We start from the raw sequence: 7,349 nt of genomic DNA on the forward strand, positions 1-7,349 counted from the left end.
GGGGAAAAACTTGAAGCAGTCAAATCCTCACTTTAATGGTGGAAAAAATAGAGAAGAAGATGAAGGAGAGAGATAGAGTGGGAGAAAAGTAAAGAAAGTAGGATGAGAGATGAGTAGAAAGTGATAGGAGAGAAAAATTGGTAAGAATTTGAAGGTTTGAAGGAGGGTCTTCAATGGTGGAAAGGGAGGTTTGGAGAAGAAGATGGGAGAATTTGGGGGTTAGGGTTTGGAGGAGAGAGAAAATGTGAGAGGAAGTGAGTGAAAAGAGGGGAAAAAACCCCTTTATTTTGACCAGTCGGACCCCGAGCCCGATCGGGCGAGTCTGCCCGGTACCATCGGGCGTCTTTTTTTAACTGAAATTTTCCCAAATTCGTTGCGCGCCCGATCGAGCAGCCTCGCCCGACGCCATCAGGTGTCTGTCAGTTCAGTCCCAAAAATCGAATTCGTTGCGGGCCCGATCGGGTGTCCACGCCCGATCGGGCGTTTTCGTGCCTTCTCAAATCTGGTTGCGGGCCCGATCGGGCGTTGTCGCCCGATACCATCGGGCTTATGTCAGTTCCTCAATTTTTTTGTCATAAAACATGTTGACGGTACTTCGCCCGATCGGGCGTCCAGGCCCGATGCAATCGGGCGACGCACTTTTTCTTGCTTTCTCAACTTTCGTTGCGCGCCCGATTGGGCAGCCTCGCCCGATGGCTTCGGGCTATGCCCAGTAAGCAGGGGCTCGTATTTTTGAGTGAATATGTCCAATTGGTAAGCACTCTTGCACATATGTGACCTGAAGAGGAATATCAGTACCCTCTCACTCTCTCACTAAACTACAAAAATGAACAAAGTAAAAATAAAAATCTAGAAAAAAAACTAAGAAAGTAAAGGAAAGAAATCGGGTTGCCTCCCGATTAGCGCTGGTTTACAAAGGTCCCGCACGACCATAATGCTTCATCCCTCAAACAGACGGGGATGGGGGTTGAAGGTATAACTCCTCCACAGATCCAATAGGGATTCCAGTATAGTACAACTTCAGACGTTGTCCATTAACTTTGAACTTCTCACCTGTTGCATTCATCACCTCAATAGAACCAAACTTGTTAGTGTTAGTGACAGAAAAAGGACCAGACCACCTAGACTTCAGCTTACCAGGAAAAACCTTTAGTCTAGAGTTGTACAATAAAACCTTGTCACCAATATTGAACTCCCTACTCAGAATTTTCTTATCATGCCATCTCTTAGTGCGCTCTTTGTAGAGACGCGAACTATCATAAGCATTTAATCTAAGTTCATCAAGCTCATTGATTTGCAATAAACGCTTTTCTCCTGCTAATTTGGCATCAAGGTTCAACTCTTTAACCGCCCAAAAAGCCTTATACTCTAGTTCGACAGGTAGGTGGCATGCTTTTCCATAGACTAGTCGATAAGGGGTAGTACCAATAGGGGTCTTAAAAGCAGTTCTATAAGCCCATAAGGTGTCATCTAAGTTCATCAAGCTCATTGATTTGCAATAAACGCTTTTCTCCTGCTAATTTGGCATCAAGGTTCAACTCTTTAACCGCCCAAAAAGCCTTATACTCTAGTTCGACAGGTAGGTGGCATGCTTTTCCATAGACTAGTCGATAAGGGGTGGTACCAATAGGGGTCTTAAAAGCAGTTCTATAAGCCCATAAGGTGTCATCTAACTTATCACTCCAATTTTTCTCGATTTAGCTACCACTTTCTCCAAAATAGACTTTATTTCCTGGTTAGACACTTCTACTTGCCCACTTGTCTGAGGGTGGTATGCTAGGCCAGTCCTATGGTAGACACCATACTTTTTGAGTAGGGCTTCAAAGGTTCTTTTGTGAAAGTGGGATCCCCCATCACTAATGACAACTCTTGGTACCCCAAACGTGGAAAGATAATCTTTTTGAACATTTTCATGACAACCTTAGAGTCATTGGTTGGTGATGCAATAGCTTCTACCCACTTAGAGACATAGTCAACAACAACAAGTATGAAATTATTGCCTGAGGAAGAGGGAAAAGGACCCATAAAATCAATACCCCACACATCAAATAGTTCAACTTCTAGGATGGGGTTTGGGGCATCTCATGTCTACGGGAAATATTTCCTGTTCGTTGGCATGCATCACAAGACTTAACAAAAATACTAGCATCATGAAAAAGTGTTGGCCAATAAAAACCAGATTGAAGTACCTTTGCTACTGTTTTGGAAGGCCCAGCATGGCCTCCACATGGAAGGGAGTGAGAGTGCTTCAGAATGTCATGCACCTCCCACTCTGGGATACATCGCCTGTCAAAGGTGTCAGCATAGAGCTTGTAAAGCAAAGGGTCATCCCAAAAGAATTGTTTGGCATCATGGAGAAATTTCTTTCTCTGCTGGTAGCTCAGCTCTGGAGGTGTTTGTCCACTCACACAAAAGTTGGCGAAGTCCGCATACCACGGGTAAAGAAGTGACTGCCAGGAGCTTATCATCAGGAAAGGAGTCTCAATGGGTAGACCTTCTTCCATATCTTCATACTGCAATCGGGAAAATGGTCAGCTACTACATTTTCTGCACCCTTTTTATCTCTGATCTCCAAGTCGAATTCTTGGAGCAGAAAATCCACCGAATGAGTCGAGGCTTGGCCTCCTTTTTGGCAGGAGGTACTTCAATGCAGCATGATCAGTGTAGACAATGACTTTAGACCCAAGCAGATAGGTCCTGAACTTGTCCAAGGCATAGACCACAGCTAGCAGCTCTTTCTCTGTAGTGGCATAATTAACTTGAGCTTCATCGAGTGTCTTGCTAGCATAGTAGATGGCATGGAGGATTGTCTTTTCTCTGACCAAGGACAGCTCCCACAGCATAATCACTGGCATCACACATAATCTCAAATGGAGGGTCCAATCTGGAGATCGATGATAGGAGCAGTAATCAGAGCTTGCTTGATCCTGTTAAAAGACACTAGACACTCATCAGTAAACAGGAACGGGGCATCCTTGAGGAGCAACTGAGTAAGTGGTTTAGCAATTTTAGAGAAGTCCTTGATAAAGCGGCGATAAAATCCCGCATGACCAAGAAAACCTCTAACACCCTTAACATTCACAGGAGGGGTAATTGCTCAATCACTTGAATTTTTGCTTTGTCCACCTGGATGCCTCGTTCAGAAATAATATGACCAAGTACCACTCCTTCAGTAACCATGAAGTGGCACTTCTCCCAGTTCAAGACAAGGTGGACATCCTCACATCTTTTCAGTACTTTAGTCAAATTCAGCAAACATGCATCAAAATCAATGCCATACACACTAAAGTCATCCATAAATACTTCCATGATGGACTCAATAAATTCAGAAAATATGGCCATCATACAACGTTGGAAAGTAGCAGGGGCATTACATAGGCCAAAGGGCATCCTTCATATGCAAAGGTACCATAGGACATGTAAAGGTGGTCTTCTCCTGGTCATCTGGGTGGATAGGGATTTGGAAGAAACCAGAATACCATCTAGATAACAAGAAATGAGAATGACAAGCTAGACGTTCCAACATCTGATCAATGAAGGGAAGGGGAAAATGTCTTTCTTAGTGGCAACATTTAATTTCCTATAATCAATGCACATACGCCACCCAGTAACTACTCTTGTAGCAATTAATTCATTTTTCTCATTTTTAACTACAGTAGTACCACCCTTTTTAGGAACCACTTGAACTGGACTCACCCACTTAGAATCAGAAATAGGATAGATAATCCCAGCATCAAGCAATTTCATAACCTCTTTTTTGACAACTTCCTGCATATTCGGGTTCAAACGACGCTGACCTTGTATACTAGGACGATGATCATCCTCAAGATGAATTTTATGCATGCAAAAGTCAGGGCTTATGCCTTTCAAATCATCAATATTATATCCAATGCCTTTTTATGTTGTCGCAAAACAGAAAAAGTTGAGACATTTGACCATCATTTAATGCAGCACTAACAATCACAGGGCAATTTTCAGAATCATCCAGAAAAGCATATCGCAGAGAAGGGGGAAGGGGTTTCAGTTCAGGTTTCTTTACCTCTACCGGTGGAGTAGCACATACTAACCGTTCATCCTCATGAGTGGTAGTACCATCAAGCTCGACACAGGTAAAAGCTGCTTCCCAAGCATCCACTTCAGTAGTCCGGATAATATCATCACCTGTGGAAGAGGTAAAACAAAGCAAAGCCTCCAGTGGATCCCGCATAAGGGATTGAGGCATGTCATCATTAACCAGCACATCAATGACATCTATTCTGTAACAGGCTTCCTCTAGCATGGGACTTTTCAAAGCATTGGTCAAACTAAAAGTTACCTTATCATCCCCCACAGTCAAAGTTAATTTCCCATTTTTAACATCTATGACAGCTCCAGCAGTATGAAGGAATGGTCTCCCTAAAATGATTGGGATTTGAGTATCCTCTTCCATGTCAAGCACAACAAAATCCACAGGAATGTAAAATTTACCTACCCTCACAGGAACGTCCTCTAAGATACCTAGGGGTATTTAACAGAACGGTCAGCCATTTGAAGAGTAATGTTGGTACATTTTAAATCTCCCATGTCAAGCTTTTTACAAACAGTCAAGGGCATGACACTAACACTAGCACCTAAATCACATAAGGCTTTGTCAATAAATATGGTGCCAATATTACAAGGGATGGAGAAACTCCCCGGATCTTTCAATTTAGGAGGGATTGATTTTGCAAAAGAGCACTACATTCTTCAGTAAAGGCAACAGTTTCTACTGCATTAAAGGCTCTTTTCCTAGTCAAAATTTCCTTCAAAAATTTAGCATATGCAGGTACTTGAGTAATGAGTTCAGTAAATGGAACAGTTACCTGAAGATTTTTCACTACCTCCATAAACTTACCAAGTTGGTGATCCAGCTTATTTTTGATAGACGAGTGGGAATGGAACCTTATCGCAGGAGTGGTGGAGGACTGTTTTCAGGTACTGTCTGTTCTCTGCATTTGTGTTGGTGGTAGCCTCAGGAGCGACGAAGTTTCAGTAGTCTGCATTTTTTTCTGCTCAACCGGACCATCCTTAGGCATTGGGGGACCATCATAATGTGTTCCACTCCTAAGAGTGATGGCATTGGCAGTGTCCCTTGGTTGCATTGATTGTGAAGGTAAGGCCCCAGGTGGCCTACTAGCAGAAGAACTAGCCAACTGAGCTAGTTGAGTCTCCAACATCTTGTTATGCGTGCCCAAATTTTCCAGTTGAGCTTTTGTGTCAGCTTGAAAAGCATTGAACCCTTCTGCATCTGGAACATCATATTCTTCAACTCTGTCATGGCTGGGTCAGCAGGAGGAGCAGGCTGTGGGGGTGCTTGATTTCTCTGAAAACCAGGTGGAGCTTGTTGTGGAGGTTGGTATTGTTGACCCTGTTGTTGAGGTGGATATGGTTGTTGAGGTTGAGGGTTCAACACATTAGTACTCCTATATGAGAGGTTGGGATGTGTCTTAACCCAGGATTGTAGGTGTTGGAATAGGGTTGAACTGGTTCCTAGGTTGTGACTGGAAAGCATTGACGGCCTCACAGTTATTTCCCAGCGCAGGACACTCTTGAGAGTTGTGCCCAGATATTCCACAAGCATCACATAATGCACATTATAGTTAGAAGCACTAGCCATCGCATTAACACTCATTTGGGAGGAATCATTACCTAACTTCAGGGATCAATTTCTGAGTTAGAGAGCTAGTTGCCCAGACAGTAGGAAATGGCTTCAACATCATGTTTACCTCCCTTTTTCAAAGAGGAACGAATGGTAGAGGCTTGATTAGATGCTAGCTTCTCCAAAAGTTCATACCCTTCCTCAATTGCTTTATCCATGAAGAACCCACCAGATGCTCCATCAATTACCCGTCGTGTATCTGCATCAACTCTAGTGTAGAAAATCTGACACAAGTACCACTGGTCCAACCCATGATGAGGACATAGACGCTGCAGATCCTTGAACCGCTCCCAAGCTTCATATAGAGATTCACCAGGATCTTGGGTGAAAGTAACTATGGCATGTCTCATATCTGCAGTTTTCTGGTAAGGGTACCACTTGATGAAAAATCTTGGAAAGTTCTGGCCAGGTGGTGATGGTGGAAGGCAGCTTATATACCAGAACAAAGCTTTATCGCGCAGAGAGAAACCAAATAGAGGAGTTTCATCTCATCAGGAGTAACACCAGCTTGCTTCTGAGTAGCACAACACTGTAAAAATCTCTGCAGTGCTGATTTGGGTCTTCAGATAGTAACCCAGCAAACTGATTATTCTGAACCATATTCACTTGATCTCAAAATTTGTAGCAGCAATAGTGGGCATCCGTACCCCAGTAGGCACGTTATCAGGAGATGGTTGTGCATAGTCTCTGAAGGTTCGAGTAACATTCTCACCCATGTTGACAGTAATAGGTGAGGTGGGGTTTCTTGTGTGGGGAAGATGGTGGAGAGGTGTCTTTTGGGAGGGTGTCCCTGCAGACAGCTTAGCTTGTTTAGTTTTCTTTCTGAGTCTACGAGCGGTCTTTTCAATCTCTGGATCGAACGGGATGAGATTTGGAGATTTCAATTTCCTGCTCATACACCAAAAACACTAAAACAAACGTGAGATGCTCCAAAGAACAGGTGTTCTTCAGAGTAGAGGTTAGTTTAATACTATAATTCAGACAAAATAAAATAAACCGTCTCCCCGGCAACGGCGCCAAAATTTGAAGGCTAAAGTCGTATCACCTAATCAAAAATAACCTAAGGTCCACTAACTAGTAGTCAGGGAAGTCAGGATCGAATCCACAGGGAGAAGTTATACTATGTATCTGAACTCTAATATTACTAACGAAATCAGATGAATGGTTGTGTTACTAAGACTAAACAGATAGCAGAATTAAATATGAAGTGTAAATATATTAATAAAGTACTAGAATCATGGATCACTATGCATACAATTCGGGAAATCAAGGATAAATAATAACCACCTAGTAAGTCAACTGTCTAGGGCACATGTAATTTCTCTCGAACATTACCTCCCTCAAAGATCACCCAGCCGCTCTCGCATAGTCAAGGGTCACTTTGCCTAATAATTGAAAGCCTATACGGTATCTCTCCTCTCGAAGTAGATTCAGTATTGCAAAGTAGAAATATAAATCAGGCCTAACTTATAATCCTAGCATGAAGAATCAATCAAAGGAAACAGTTGAAATACAAGATAATCAAACTAATCTATCAATCCCTCATTGCATACATAGATCTCCACAATTCTAGATATAGAACTACTCACTCATAATCATGAAACAATAACAAGAATCATATAAAAACTCATACTTTGAAACGTGGCAAATAACTAAGAAAACAATATAATTA

The 7,349-nt window shown here is 42.5% G+C and overlaps 1 non-coding gene across 1 annotated transcript; it reads left to right on the forward strand.

Moving 5' to 3' along the window:
* Positions 1-5,923: 5,923 nt before the first annotated feature.
* Positions 5,924-6,030, forward strand: LOC125497268 (small nucleolar RNA R71). The gene has a single exon (XR_007273897.2). It is a non-coding gene; the product is annotated as a small nucleolar RNA R71 (small nucleolar RNA).
* The last annotated feature ends 1,319 nt before the right edge of the window (positions 6,031-7,349 follow it).

The sequence above is a fragment of the Beta vulgaris genome, chromosome 4 (genome assembly GCF_026745355.1).
Source record: "Beta vulgaris subsp. vulgaris cultivar EL10 chromosome 4, EL10.2, whole genome shotgun sequence".
Taxonomy (NCBI): Eukaryota; Viridiplantae; Streptophyta; class Magnoliopsida; order Caryophyllales; family Amaranthaceae; genus Beta; species Beta vulgaris.